Source organism: Gorilla gorilla, chromosome 8 (assembly GCF_029281585.2).
Source record: "Gorilla gorilla gorilla isolate KB3781 chromosome 8, NHGRI_mGorGor1-v2.1_pri, whole genome shotgun sequence".
In the NCBI taxonomy this organism is placed as follows: Eukaryota; Metazoa; Chordata; class Mammalia; order Primates; family Hominidae; genus Gorilla; species Gorilla gorilla.
The window spans coordinates 149,356,320-149,375,190 of record NC_073232.2 but is presented as its reverse complement, the minus strand read 5'-3'; positions in this window follow the sequence as shown (position 1 = coordinate 149,375,190).

The following is an 18,871-nucleotide window of genomic DNA, read 5'->3' as shown; positions in this document are numbered from 1 at the left end:
ACACCGCCATCTGTAGGAACATGGAAATATCTACACCGCCATCTGAATTAAGATGGAAATATCTATTCCGCTTTCTGCATAAACATGGAAATAACTACACCGCTATCTGTATAAACATGGAGATATCTACACAGCTATCTGTGTAAACATGGAAATATCTACACCGCTATCTGTATAAACATGGAAATATCTACACCGCCATCTCTATAAACATGGAAATATCTGCACCGCCATCTGTATGAACATGGAAATATCTACACCGCCATCTGTATTAAGATGCAAATATCCGCACCGCTATCTGCAGAAACATAGAAATATCTACACCGATATCTGTATAAACATGGAAATATCTACACCGCTATCTATATATACTTGGAAATATCTACACCACTATCTCTATGAACATGCAAATATCTACACAGCTATCTGTATATCAATGGAAATATCTACACTGCTATCTCTATAAACATGGAAATATCTACACTGCTATCTGTATAAACATGGAAATATCTACACCGCCATCTCTATGAACATGGAAATATCTACACCGCCGTTTGTATGAACATGGAAATATCTACACCACCATCTCTAAGAACATGGAAATATCTACACAGCCATTTGCATGAACATGGAAATATCTACACCGCCATCTGTATTAACATGGAAATATATTCACCGCCATCTGTATGAACAGGGATATACCTACACCGGCATCTGGAGGAACATGGAAATATCTACTCCACTATCTGCATGAACATGGAAATACCTACACAGCCATCTGCATATACATGGAAATATCTACACAGCTTTCTCTATAAACATGGAAATAACTAAACCGCTATCTCTATAAACTTCAAAATATGTACACCGCCATCTGTATGAACATGGAAATATCTTCACCGCCATCTGTAGGAACATGGAAATATCTACACCGCAATCTCGATAAATGTGGAAATATCTACACCGCTATCTGTATGAACATGGAAATAACTACACTGCAATCTGTATAAAATTGGAGTTATCTACACCGCTATCTCTATGAACATGGTAATATCTACACCGCTATCTGTATAAACGAGGGAATATCTAGACCGCTATCATTTGTTTGAACATGGAAATATCTATACCGCTATCTGCATAAACATGGAAATATCTACACCGCCATCTGCACGAACATGGAAATATCTACACCGCCATCTCTATAAACATGGAAATATCTGCACCGACATCAGTATGAACATGGAAATATCTACACCGCTACCTGTATGAACTTGGAAATATCTACACCGCTATCTGTAGGAACATGGAAATATCTACACCGCTATCTGAATGAACATGGAAATATCTACACCGCTATCTGTATGAACATGGAAATATCTACACACCTAACTGCATATACATGGAAATATCTACACAGCTTTCTTCATAAACAAGGAAATAACTACACCGCTATCTCTATAAACATGCAAATATCTACACCGCCTTTTGCATGAACATGGAAATATCTACACTGCCATCCCTATAAACATGGAAATATCTACACCCCTATCTGTATGAACATGGAAATATCTACATTGCAATCTGTATAAAAATGGAAATATCTACACCGCTATCTCTATAAACATGGAAATATCTAAACCGCTATCTGTATAAACAAGGAAATACCATGACCGCCATCTCTATAAACATGGAAATATCTACACCGCTATCTGTATAAACATGGAAATATCTACACCGCTATCTGTATAAACATGGATATATCTACACCGCTATCTGTATAAACAAGGAAATATCTACACCGCTATCTCTATAAAATTGGAAATAACTACACCACTATCTCTATAAACTTGGAAATATCTAGACCGCAATCTCTATAAACATGGAAATATCTACACCGCCATCTGTATGAACATGGAAATATCTACACCGCTGTCTGTATGAACATGGAACTATCTACACCACTATCTGTATGAATATGCAAATATCTACACAGCTATCTGTATATAATGGAAATATATATACTGCTATCTCTATAAACATGGCAATAACTACACTGCTATCCGTATGAACATGGAAATATCTACACCGCCATCTCTATGAACATGGAAATCTCTACACCGCCATTTGTATGAACATGGAAATATCTACATCGCTATATGTGAACATGGAAATATCTACACCGCTATTTGTATGAACATGCAAATATCTACACTGCTATCTGTATGAACATGGAAATATCTACACCGCTATCTGTATGATCATGGAAATATCTACACAGCTATCTGTATATCAGTGAAAATATCTACACTGCTATCTGTATAAACATGGAAATAACTACACCGCTATCTGTATGAACATGGAAATATCTGCACCGCCATCTCTATGAACATGGAAATATCTACACAGCCATCTGTACGAACATGGAAATATCTACAACGCCATCTGCATGAACATGTAAATATCTACAGCGCCATCTGTATGAACATGGAAATATCTACACAGCTATCTGCATATACAAGGAAATATGTACACAGATTTCTCTATAAATATGGAAATAACTACAGAGCAATCACTATAAACTTCGGAATATCTACACCGCCATCTGCATGAACATGTAAATATCTACACCGCCATCTGTACGAACACGGATATATCTACACCGCAATCTGTAATAAGATGGAAATATCTACACCGCTATCTGTATAAACATGGAAATATGTGCACCACTATCTGTATAAACATGGAAATATCCGCACCGCTATCTGTATGAACATGGAAATAACTTCACCGCTATCTGTATGAACATGGAAATATCTACACCGCTATCTGTATGAACATGGAAATATCTAGACCACCATCTGTATGAACATGGAAATATCTACACCGCTATCTCTATGAACATGGAAATATCTACACCGCTGACTGTATGAGCATGGAAATATGTACAACGCTATCTGTGTGAACATGGAAATATCTACACCGCTATCTGTATGAACATGGAAATAACTTCACCGCTATCTGTATGAACATGGAAATATCTACACCGCTCTCTGTATGAACATGGAAATATCTACACCGCTATCTGTACGAACATGCAATTATCTACACAGCTATCTGTATATCAATGGAAATATCTACACTGCTATCTCTATAAACATGGAAATAACTACACTGCTATCTGTATAAACATGGAAATATCCACAACGCCACCTGAATGAACATGGAAATATCTACACTGCCATCCATACGAACATGGAAATAACTACACCGCCCTCTGTATGAACATGGAAATATCTACACGGCTAACTGTATGAACATGGAAATATCTACACCGCCATCTCTATGAACATGGAAATATCTACACCGCCATTTGTATCAACATGGAAATATCTACACCGCCATCTGTATGAACATGGAAATATCTTCACCCCCATCTGTATGAACATGGATATATCTACAACGGCATCTGGATGAACATGGAAATATCTACACCGCTATCTGCATGAAAATGGAAATATCTAAACAGCTATCTGCATAAACATGGAAATATCTACACCGCCATCTCTATGAACATGGAAATATCTACACAGCCATCTGTATGAACATGGAAATATCTACACCGCAATCTGTATGAACAGGTAAATATCTACACCGTCTTCTGTATGAACATGGAAATATCTACCCCGTTATCTGTATGAACATGGAAATATGTATACCGCTATCTGTATGAACAAGCAAATATCTACACAGCTATCTGTTTATCAATGGAAATATCTGCACTGCTATCTCTATAAACATGGAAATAACTACACTGCTATCTGTATAAACATGGAAATATCTACACCGCCACCTGTATGAACATGGAAGTACGTTCACTGCCACCCGTACGAACATGGAAATATCTACACCGCCATCTGTATGAATATGTAAATAACTACAATGCCATCTGTATGAACATGGAAATACCTACACCGCTGACTGTATGAACATGGAAATATCTACAACGCTAACAGTATGAACATGGAAATATCTACACCTCTATCTGTATGAACATGGAAATATCTACACCGCTATCTGTATGAACATGGAAATATCTACACCGCTATCTGTATGAACATGGAAATATCTACACCGCTATCTGTATGAACATGCAAATATCTACACAGCTATCTGTATATCAATGGAAATATCTACACTGCTATCTCTATAAACATGGAAATAACTACACTGCTATCTGTATAAACATGGAAATATCTACACCGCCACCTGTATGAACATGGAAATATCTACACTGCCATCCATAGGAACATGGAAATATCTACACCGCAATCTGTAAGAACATGTAAATATCTACACCGCCCTCTGTATGAACATGGAAATATCTACACCGCTAACTGTATGAAGATGGAAATATCTGCAGCGTCATCTGTACGAATATGGACATATCTACACTGCCGTCTGTATTAAGATGGAAATATCTACACCGCTATCTGTATAAACATGGAAATACCTGCACCACTATGTGTATAAACATGGAAATATCCGCACCGCTATCTGTATGAACATGGAAATATCTACACCGCTATCTGCATAAACATGGAAATATCCACACCGCTATCTGTGTAAACATGGAAATGTCTACACCGCTATCTGTGTAAACATGGAAATATCTACACCGCCATCTGTGTAAACTTGAAAATATCTACACCGCTATCTGTATAAACATGGAAATACCTTCACCGCTATCTCTATAAACATGGAAATATCTACAACGCTGTCTTTATAAACCTGGAAATAACTACACCACTATCTCTATAAACATGGAAATATCTAGACCGCCATCTCTATAAACATGGAAATATCTACACCACCATCTGTATAAACATGGAAATATCTACACCGCTATCTGCATAAACATGGAAATATCTACACCGCCATCTCTATGAACGTGAAAATATCTACATCGCCATCTGAACGAACATGGAAATATCTACACTGCTATCTGTATGAACATGGAAATATCTACACCGCTATGTGTATGAACATGAAAATATCTACACAGATATCGGTATATCAATGGAAATATCTACACTGCTATCTCTATAAACATGGAAATAACTACATTGCTATCTGTATAAACATGGAAATACCTACACCGCCATCTCTATGAACATGGAAATATCTACACTGCCATTTGTATGAACACGGAAATATCTACACTGCCATCTGTATGAACATGGAAATATCTACACCGCCATTTGTATGAACATAGAAATATCTACACCGCCATCTGTATGAACATGGAAATATCTTAACCGCCATCTGTATGAACATGGATATATCTACACCGGCATCTGGATGAACATGGAAATATCTACAACGCTATCTGCATGAACATTGAAATATCTACATTACTATCTGCATATACATGGAAATATCTACACAGATTTCTCTATAAATATGGAAATAACTACAGCACTATCTGTATAAACTTCGAAATATCAAAACCGCCATCTGTATGAACATGGAAATATCTACACCGCCATCTGTATGATCATGGAAATATCTACACCGCCATCTGTATGAACATGGACATACCTACACCGCCATCTATAAGATGGAAATATCTACACCGCTATCTGTATAAACATAGAAATATCTGCACCACTATCTGTATAAACATGGAAATATCCGCACCGCTATCTGTATAAACATGGAATTATTTACACCGCTATCTGCATAAACATGGAAATATCCACACCGCTATCTTGATAAACATGGAAATGTCTACACCGCTATCTGTGTAAACATGGAAATATCTACACCGCCATCTGTGTAAACATGAAAATATCTACACCGCCATCTCTATAAACATGGAAATATCTACACCGCCATCTGTATGAACATGGAAATATCTACACCGCCATCTCTATAAACGTGGAAATATCTACACCGCTATCTGTATGAACTTGGAAATATCTACACTGCTATCTGTATAAAATTGGAATTATCTACACCACTGTCTCTATAAACATGGAAATATCTACACCGCTATCTGTATAAACATGGAAATATCGACACCGCTATCTCTATAAACATGGAAATATATTCACCGCTATCTGTATAAACATGGAAATATCTACAACACTGACTCTACAAACTTGGAAATACCTACACCACTATCTCTATAAACATGGAAATATCTAGACCGCCATCTCTAGAAACATGGAAATATCTGCACCACCATCTGTATAAACATGGAAATATCTATACCGCAATCTGCATAAACATGGATATATCTACACCGCCATCTCTATGAACATGGAAATATCTACACCGCCATCTGTACGAACATGGAAATATCTACACCACCATCTGTATGAACATGGAAATATCTTCACTCCCATCTGTATGAACATGGATATATCTACACCGGCATCTGGATGAACATGGAAATATCTACACCGCTATCTGCATGAACATGGAAATATCTACACAGCTATCTGCATATGCATGGAAATATCTACACAGATTTCTCTATAAATATGGAAATAACTACAGAGCAATCACTATAAACTTCGGAACATCTACACCGCCATCTGTATGAACATGTAAATATCTACACCGCCATCTGTACGAAGACGGACATATCTACACCGCCATCTGTTATAAGATGGAAATATCTACACCGCTATCTGTATAAACATGGAAATATGTGCACCACTATCTGTATAAACATGGAAATATCTGCACCGCTATCTGTATAAAGATGGAAATATCTACACCGCTATCTGCATAAACATGGAAATATCTACACCGCTATCTGTGTAAACATGGAAATATCTACACCACCATCAGTGTAAACATGAAAATATCTACACCGCCATCTCTATAAACACGGAAATATCTACACCGCCATCTGTATGAACATGGAATTATCTACACCGCCATCTCTATAAACGTGGAAATATCTACACAAATTTCTCTATAAATATGGAAATAACTACAGCGCTCTCTCTATAAACTTCGAAATATCTACACCGCAATCTGTATGAATATGGAAATATCTACTGCGCCATCTGTATGAACATGGACATTTCTACACAGCCATCTGTATTAAGATGGAAATATCTACACCGCTATCTGTATAAACATGGAAATATCTGCCCAACTATCTGTATAAACATGGAAATATCCGCACCGCTATCTGAATAAACATGGAAATATCCACACCGCTATATGTATAAACATGGAAATATCTACACTGCATTCTGCATAAACATGGAAATATCCACACCGCTATCTGTGTAAACATGGAAATGTCTACACCGCTATCTGTGTAAACATGGAAATATCTACACCGCCATCGGTGTAAACATGAAAATATCTACACCGCCATCCCTATAGACATGGAAATATCTACACCGTCCTCTGTATGAACATGGGAATATCTACACCGCCATCTCTATAAACGTGGAAATATCTACACCGCTATCTGTATGAACTTGGAAATATCTACACTGCTCTCTGTATAAAATTGAAATTATCTACACCACTTTCTCCATAAACATCGAAATATCTACACTGATATCTGTATAAACATGGAAATATCTACACCGCTATCTGTATAAACATGGAAATATCTTCACCGCTATCTGTATAAACAAGGAAATATCTACAACGCTGTCTCTATAAACTTGGAAATAACTACACCACTATCTCTGTAAACATGGAAATATCTGGAATTCCATCTCTATAAATATGGAAATATCTACACCACCATCTGTATAAACATGGAAATATCTAAACCGCTATCTGCATAAACATGGAAATATCTACACTGCCATCTCTATGAACATGGAAATACCTACACCGCCATCTGTACGAACATGGAAATATCTATACCGCCATTTGTATGAACATGTAAATATCTACACCGCCATCTGTATGAACATGGAAATATCTACACCGCTAACTGTATGAACATGGAAATATCTACACCGCTATCTGTACGAACATGGAAATATCTATACCGCCGTCTGTATGGACATGGAAATATCTACACCGTTATCTGTAAGAACATGGAAATATCTACACCGCTATCTGTATGAACATGGAAATATCTACACCGCTATCTGTACGAACATGGAAATATCTACACCGCTATCTGTGTGACCATGCAAATATCTACACAGCTATCTGTATATCAATAGAAATGTATACACTGCTATCTCTATAAACATGGAAATAACTACACTGCTATCTGTATAAACATGGAAATATCTACACCGCCACCTGTGTGAACATGGAAATATTTACACTGCCATCCGTACGAACAAGGAAATATCTACACCGCCATCTGTATGAACATGTAAATATCTACACCGCCATCTGTATGAACATGGAAATGTCTACACCGCTAACTGTAGGAACATGGAAATGACTACACCGCTATTGGTATGAACATGGAAATATCTTCACCGCTATCTGTAAGAACTTGGAAATATCTACACCGCTATCTGTATGAACATGCAAATCTCTACACCGCCATCTGTACGAACATGGAAATATCTATACCGCCACCTGTATGAACATGTAAATATATACACCGCCATCTGTATGAACTTGGAAATATCTACACTGCTATCTGTATGAACACGGAAATATCTACACCGCTATCTGTATGAACATGGAAATATCTACACCGCTATCTGTATGAACATGGAAATATCAACACCGCTATCTGTATGAACATGGAAATATCTACACCGCTATCTGTACGAACATGCAAATATCAACACAGCTATCTGTATATCAATGGAAATAGCCACACTGGTATCTCTATAAACATGGAAATAACTACACTGCTATCTGTATAAACATGGAAATATCTACACCGCCATCTCTATGAACATGTAAATATCTACACCGCCATTTGTATGAACCTGGAAATATCTATACCGCCATCTCTATGAACATGGAAATACCTACACCGCCATTTGTATGAACATGGAAATACCTAAACCGCCATCTGTATGAACATGGAAATATCTTCACCGCCATCTGTATGAACATGGATATATGTACACCGGTATCTGGATGAACATGGAAATATCTACACCGCTATCTGCATGAACATGGAAATATCTACACAGCTATCTGAATATACATGGAAATATCTACACAGATTTCTCAATAAATATGGAAATAACTACAGCGCTATGTCTATAAACTTCGAAATATCTACACCGCCATCTGTATGAACTTGGAAATATCTACACTGCCATCTGTACGAACATGGACATATCTACACCGCCATCTGTATTAAGATGGAAATATCTACACCGCTATCTGTATAAACATGGAAATATCTGCCCAACTATCTGTATAAACATGGAAATATGCGCACCGCTATCTGAATAAACATGGAAATATCCGCACCGCTATCTGTATAAACATGGAAATATCTACACTGCTATCTGCATAAACATGGAAATATCCACACCGCTATCTGTGTAAACATGGAAATGTCTACACCGCTATCCGTGTAAACATGGAAATATCTACACCGCCCTCTGTGTAAACATGAAAATATCTACACCGCCATCTGTATGAACATGGAAATATCTGCACCGTCCTCTGTATGAACATGGAAATATCTACACCGCCATCTCTATAAACTTGGAAATATCTACACCGCTATCTGTATGAACTTGGAAATATCTACACTGCTCTCTGTATAAAATTGAAATTATCTACACCACTATCTCTATAAACATGGAAATATCTACACTGCTATCTGTATAAACATGGAAATATCTACACCGCTATCTGTATAAACATGGAAATATCTTCACCGCTATCTGTATAAACATGGAAATATCTACAACGCTGTCTCTATAAACTTGGAAATAACTACAGCACTATCTCTGTAAACATGGAAATATCTAGACCGCCATCTCTATAAACATGGAAATATCTACACCACCATCTGTATAAACATGGAAATAACTATACCGCTATCTGCATAAACATGGAAATATCTACACCGCCATCTCTATGAACTTGGAATTATCTACACCGCCATCTGTACGAACATGGAAATATCTATACCGCCATTTGTATGAACATGTAAATATCTACACCGCCATCTGTATGAACATGGAAATATCTACACCGCTAACTGTATGAACATGGAAATATCTACACCGCTATCTGTATGAACACGGAAATATCTACACCGTTATCTGTATGAACATGGAAATACCTACACCGCTATCTGTACAAACATGGAAATATCTACACCGCTATCTTTACGAACATGGAAATATCTACACCGATATCTGTATGAACATGCAAATATCTATACAGCTATCTGTATATCAATGGAAATATCTACACAGCTGTCTCTATAAACATGGAAATAACTACACTGCTATCTGTATAAACTTGGAAATATCTACACCGCCACCTGTATGAACATGGAAATATCTACACTGCCATCCGTACGAACATGGAAATATCTACACCGCCATCTGTATGAACATGTAAATATCTACACCGCCTTCTGTATGAACATGGAAATATCTACACCGCTAACTGTATGAACATGGAAATATCTACACCGCTATTGGTATGAACATGGAAATATCCACACCGCCATCTGTACGAACATGGAAATAACTATACCGCCATTTGTATGAACATGTAAATATCTACACCGCCATTTGTATGAACCTGGAAATATCTACACCACTATCTGTATGAACTTGGAAATATCTACACTGCACTTTGTATAAAATTGAAATTATCTACACCACTATCTCTATAAACATGGAAATAACTTCACTGCTATCTGCATAAACATGGAAATGTCTACATCGCTATCTGTATAAACATGGAAATATCTTCACCGCTATCTGAATAAACATGGAAATATCTACACCGCCATTTCTATGAACATGGAAATATCTTCACCGCTATCTGTATAAACATGGAAATATCTACAACGCTGTCTCTATAAACTTGGAAATAACTACACCACTATCTCTGTAAACATGGAAATATCTAGACCGCCATCTCTAAATACATGGAAATATCCACACCACCATCTCTATAAACATGGAAATATCTATACCGCTATCTGTATGAACATGGAAATATCTACACCGCTATCTGTACGAACATGGAAATATCTATACCGCCATCTGTATGGACATGGAAATATCTACACCGCCATCTGTATGAACATGGAAATATCTACACCGCTAACTGTATGAACATGGAAATATCTACACCGCTATCTGTACGAACATGGAAATATCTATACCGCCATCTGTATGGACATGGAAATATCTACACCGCCATTTGTATGAACATGGAAATATCTACACCGCTAACTGTATGAACATGGAAATATCTACACCGCTATCTGTACGAACATGGAAATATCTACACCGCTATCTGTATGAACATGCAAATATCTACACAGCTATCTGTATATCAATGGAAATATCCACACAGCAATCTCTATTAACATGGAAATAAATACACTGCTACCAGTATAAACATGGAAATATCTACACCGCCTCCTGTATGAACATGGAAATATCTACACTGCCATTCGTACAAACATGGAAATATCTACACTGCCATCTGTATAAACATGGAAATAACTTCACCGCCATCTGTATGAATATGGAAATATCTACACCGCTAAATGTATGAACATGGAAATGTCTCCACCGCTATTGGTATGAACATGGAAATATCTACACCGCTATCTGTATGAACATGGATATATCTACACCGCTATCTGTATGAACATGGAAATATCTACACCGCCATCTGTATGAACATACAAATACCTACACCGCCATCCTTATGAACATGGAAATATCTACAGAGCTAACTGTATGAACATGGAATTATCTACACTGCTATCTGTATGAACATGGAAATATCTACACCGCTATCTGTAGGAACATGGAAATATCTACACCTCCATCTGTATGAACTTGTAAATATCTACACCGCCATCTGTATGAACATGGAAATATCAACACCGCTAACTGTATGAACATGGAATTATCTAAACCGCTATCTGTATGAGCATGGAAATATCTACACCGCTATCTGTATGAACATGGAAATATCTACACCGGTATCTGTATGAACATGGAAATATCTACACCGCTATCTGTAAGAGCATGGAAATATCTACACCGCTATCTCTATGAACGTGCAAATATCTACACAGCTATCTGTATATCAATGGAAATATCAACACTGCTATCTCTATAAACATGGAAATAACTACACTGCTATCTCTATAAATATAGAAATATCTACACCGCCATCTCTATGAACATGGAAATATCTACACCACCATTTGTATGAACATGGAAATATCTACACCACCATCTCTATGAACATGGAAATATCTACACTGCCATTTGTATGAACATGGAAATATCTACACCACCATCTGTATGAACATGGAAATATCTTCACCGCCATCTGTATGAACATGGATATATGTACACCGGCATCTGGATGAACATGGAAATATCTACACCGCTATCTGCATGAACATGGAAATATCTACACAGCTATCTGAATATACATGGAAATATCTACACAGATTTCTCTATAAATATGGAAATAACTACAGCGCTATCTCTATAAACTTCGAAATATCTACACCGCCATCTATATGAACATGGAAATTCTACACCGCCATCTGTACTAACATGGACATGTCTAAACCGCCATCTGTATTAAGATGGAAATATCTACACCGCTATCTGTATAAACATGGAAATATCTGCCCAACTATCTGTATAAACATGGAAATATCCGCACCGCTATCTGTATAAACATGGAAATATCTACACTGTTATCTGCATAAACATGGAAATATCCACACCGCTCTCTGTGTAAACATGGAAATGTCTACACCGCTATCTGTGTAAACATGGAAATATCTACACCGCCATGTGTGTAAACATGAAAATATCTACACCGCCATCCCTATAAACATGGAAATATCTACACCGCCATCTGTATGAACATGGAAATATCTACACCGCCATCTCTATAAACGTGGAAATATCTACACCGCTATCTGTATGAACTTGGAAATACCTACACTTCTCTCTGTATAAAATTGAAATTATCTACACCACTATCTCTATAAACATGGAAATATCTACACTGCTATCTGTATAAACATGGAAATATCTACACCGCTCTCTGTATAAACAAGGAAATATCTTCACAGATATCTGTATAAACATGGAAACATTTACAACGCTGTCTCTATAAACTTGGAAATAACTACTCCACTATCTCTGTAAACATGGAAATATCTAGACCGCCATCTCTATAAACATAGGAATATCTATACCACCATCTGTAAAAAAATGGAAATATCTATACCGCTATCTGCATAAACATGGAAATATCTACAAAGCCATCTCTAAGAACATGGAAATATCTACACCGCCATCTGTACGAACATGGAAATATCTATACCGCCAGCTGTATGAACATGTAAATATCTACACCGCCATCTATATGAACATGGAAATATCTACGCCGCTAACTGTATGAACATGGAAATATCTACACCGCTATCTGTATGAACATGGAAATATCTACACCGTTATCTGTATGAACATGGAAATATCTCCACCGCTATCTGTATGAACATGGAAATATCTACACCGCTATCTGTACGAAAATGGAAATGTGTACACCGCTATCTGTATGAACATGCAAATATCTACCCAGCCATCTGTATATCAGTGGAAATACCTACACTGCTATCTCTATAAACATGGAAATAACTACACTGCTCTCTGAATAAACAGGGAAATATCTACACCGCCACCTGTATGAACATGGAAATATCTACACTTCCATCCGTACGAACATGGAAATATCTACACCGCCATCTGTATGAACATGTAAATATCTACACGGCCATCTGTATGAACAAGGAAATATCTACACCGCTAACTGAACATGGAAATATCTACACCGCTATTGGTATGAACATGGAAATACCTACACCGCTATCTGTATGAACATGGAAATATCTACACCGCTATCTGTATAAACATGGAAATATCTACACCGCCACTTGTATGAACATGGAAATATCTTCACTGCCATCCGTAGGAACATGGAAATATCTACACCGCTAACTGAACATGGAAATATCTACACCGCTATCTGTATGAACATGGAAATATCAACACCGCTATCTGCACGAACATGGAAATATCTATACGGCCAACTGAATGAACATGTAAATATCTACACCGCCATCTGTATGAACATGGAAATATCTACACTACTAACTCTATGAACATGGAAATATCTACACAGCTATCTGTATATCAATGGAAATTTTTACACTGCTATCTCTATAAACATGGAAATAACTACACCGCTATCTGTATAAACATGGAAATATCTGCACCGCCATCTCTATGAACATAGAAATATCTACACCGCCATCTGTACGAACATGAAAATATCTATACTGCCAACTGTATGAACATGTAAATATCTACACCGCCATCTGTATGAACATGGAAATATCTACACTACTAACTGTATGAACATGGAAATATCTACACCGCTATCTGTATGAACATGGAAATATCTACACCGTTATCTGTATGAACATGGAAATATCTACACCGCTATCTATACGAACATGGAAATATCTACACCGCTATCTGTATGAACATGCAAATATCCACACAGCTATCTGTATATCAATGGAAATATCTACACAGCTATCTCTATAAACATGGAAATAACTACACTGCTATCTGTATAAACATGGAAATATCTACACCGCCACCTGTATGAACATGGAAATATCTACACTGCCATCCGTACGAACAAGGAAATATCTACACCGCTAACTGAACATGGAAATATCTACACCGCTATCTGCATGAACATGGAAATATCTACACCGCCAACTGAATGAACATGTAAATATCTACACCGCCATCTGTATGAACATGGAAATATCTACACTACTAACTGTATGAACATGGAAATATCTACACAGCTATCTGTATATCAATGGAAATTTTTACACTGCTATCTCTATAAACATGGAAATAACTACACCGCTATCTGTATAAACATGGAAATATCTGCACCGCCATCTCTATGAACATAGAAATATCTACACCGCCATCTGTACGAACATGAAAATAGCTATACTGCCAACTGTATGAACATGTAAATATCTACACCGCCATCTGTATGAACATGGAAATATCTACACTACTAACTGTATGAACATGGAAATATCTACACCGCTATCTGTATGAACATGGAAATATCTACACCGTTATCTGTATGAACATGGAAATATCTACACCGCTATCTATACGAACATGGAAATATCTACACCGCTATCTGTATGAACATGCAAATATCCACACAGCTATCTGTATATCATTGGAAATATCTACACAGCTATCTCTATAAACATGGAAATAACTACACTGCTATCTGTATAAACATGGAAATATCTACACCGCCACCTGTATGAACATGGAAATATCTACACTGCCATCTGTACGAACAAGGAAATATCTACACCGCCATGTGTATGAACATGTAAATATCTACACCGCCATCTGTATGAACATGGAAATATCTACATCGTTAACTGTATGAACATGGAAATGTCTACACCGCTATCTGTGTAAACATGGAAATATCTACACCGCCATCTGTGTAAGCATGAAAATATCTACACCGCCATCCCTATAAACACGGAAATATCTACACCGCCATCTGTATGAACATGGAAATATCTACACCGCCATCTCTATAAACGTGGAAATATCTACACCGCTATCTGTATGAACTTGGAAATATCTACACTGCTCTCTGTATAAAATTGAAATTATCTACACCACTATCTCTATAAACATGGAAATATCTACACTGCTATCTGTATAAACATGGAAATATCTACACCGCTATCTCTATAAACATGGAAATATCTTCACCGCTATCTGTATAAACATGGAAATATCAACAACGCAATCTCTATAAACTTGGAAATAACTACTCCACTATCTCTGTAAACATGGAAATATCTAGACCGCCATCTCTAAAAACATAGGAATATCTACACCACCATCAGTAAAAAAATGGAAATATCTATACCGATATCTGCATAAACATGGAAATATCTACAAAGCCATCTCTAAGAACATGGAAATATCTACACCGCCATCTGTACGAACATGGAAATATCTATACCGCCTGCTGTATGAACATGTAAATATCTACACCGCCATCTGTATGAACATGGAAATATCTACACTGCTAACTGTATGAACATGGAAATATCTGCACCGCTATCTGTATGAACATGGAAATATCTACACCGCTATCTGTATGAACATGTAAATATCTACACCGCCATCTGTATGAACATGGAAATATCTACACCGCTAACTGTATGAACATGGAAATATCTACACCGCTATCTGTATGATCATGGAAATATCTACACCGCTATCTGTATGAACATGGAAATATCTACACCGCTATCTGTATGAACATGGAAATATCTACACCGCTATCTGTATGAACATGGAAATATCTACACCGCTATCTGTATGAACATGGAAATATCTACACCGCCATCTGAATGAACATGTAAATATCTACACCGCCATCTGTATGAACATGGATATATCTACACCGGCATCTGGATGAACATGGAAATATCAACACCGCTATCTGCATGAACATGGATATCTACACAGCTATCTGAATATACATGGAAATATCCACACAGATTTCTCAATAAGTGTGGAAATATCTACAGCGCTATCTCTATAAACATCGAAATATCTACACCGCCATCTGTATGAACATGGAAATATCTACACCGCCATCTGTACGAACATGGACATATCTACACCGCCATCTGCATTAAGATGGAAATATCTACACCGCTATCTTTATAAACATGGAAATATCTGCCCAACTATCTGTATAAACATGGAAATATCCGCATCACTATCTGTATAAACATGGAAATATATACACTGCTATCTGCATAAACATGGAAATATCCACACCGCCATCTGTGAAAACATGGAAATGTCTACACCGCTATCTGTGTAAACATGGAAATATCTACACCGCCATCTGTGTAAGCATGAAAATATCTACAACGCCATCCCTATAAACATGGAAATATCTACACCGCCATCTGTATGAACATGGAAATATCTACACCGTTATCTGTATGAACATGGAAATATCTCCACCGCTATCTGTATGAACATGGAAATATCTACACCGCTATCTGTACGAACATGGAAATATGTACACCGCTATCTGTATGAACATGCAAATATCTACACAGCCTTCTGTATATCAATGGAAATACCTACACTGCTATCTCTATAAACATGGAAATAACTACACTGCTATCTGTATAAACAGGGAAATATCTACACCGCCACCTGTATGAACATGGAAATATCTACACTTCCATCCGTATGAACATGGAAACATCTACACCGCCATCTGTATGAACATGTAAATATCTACACCGCCATCTGTATGAACATGGAAATATCTACACCGCTAACTGAACATGGAAATATCTACACCGCTATTGGTATGAACATGGAAATATCTACACCGCTATTTGTATGAACATGGAAATATCTACACCGCTATCTCTATGAACATGGAAATATCTACACCGCTATTTGTATGAACATGGAATTATCTACACCACCATCTGTATAAACATGGAAATATCTATACCGCTATCTGCATAAACATGGAAATATCTAAACCGCAATCTGTATGAATATGGAAATATCTACACCGCCATCTCTATATCAATGGAAATTTTTACACTGCTATCTCTATAAACATGGAAATAACTACACCGCTATCTGTATAAACATGGAAATATCTGCACCGCCATCTCTATGAACATAGAAATATCTACACTGCCATGTGTACGAACATGAAAATATCTATACCGCCAACTGTATGAACATGTAAATATCTACACCGCCATCTGTATGAAAATGGAAATAACTACACTACTAACTGCATGAACATGGAAATATCTACACCGCTATCTGTATGAACATGGAAATATCTACACCGTTATCTGTATGAACATGGAAATATCTACACCGCTATCTGTATGAACATGGAAATATCTACACCGCTATCTATACGAACATGGAAATATCTACACCGCTATCTGTATGAACATGCAAATATCTACACAGCTATCTGTATATCAATGGAAATATCTACACTGCTATCTCTATAAACATGGAAATAACTACACTGCTATCTGTATAACCATGGAAATATCTACACCGCCACCTGTATGAACATGGAAATATCTACACTGCCATCCGTACGAACATGGAAATGTCTACACCGCCATGTGTATGAACATGTAAATATCTACACCGCCATCTGTATGAACATGGAAATATCTACACCGCTAACTGTATGAACATGGAAATATCTGCACCGCTATCTGTATGAACATGGAAATGTCTACACCGCTATCTGTATGAACATGGAAATATCTACATCGCCATCTGTATGAACATGGAAATATCTACACCGCCATCTGTATGAACATGTAAATATCTACACCGCCATCTGTATGAACATGGAAATCTCTACACCACTAACTGTATGATCATGGAAATATCTACACCGCTATCTGTATGAGCATGGAAATATCTACACCGCTATCTGTATGAACATGGAAATATCTACACCGCTATCTGTATGAACATGGAAATATCTACACCGCTATCTG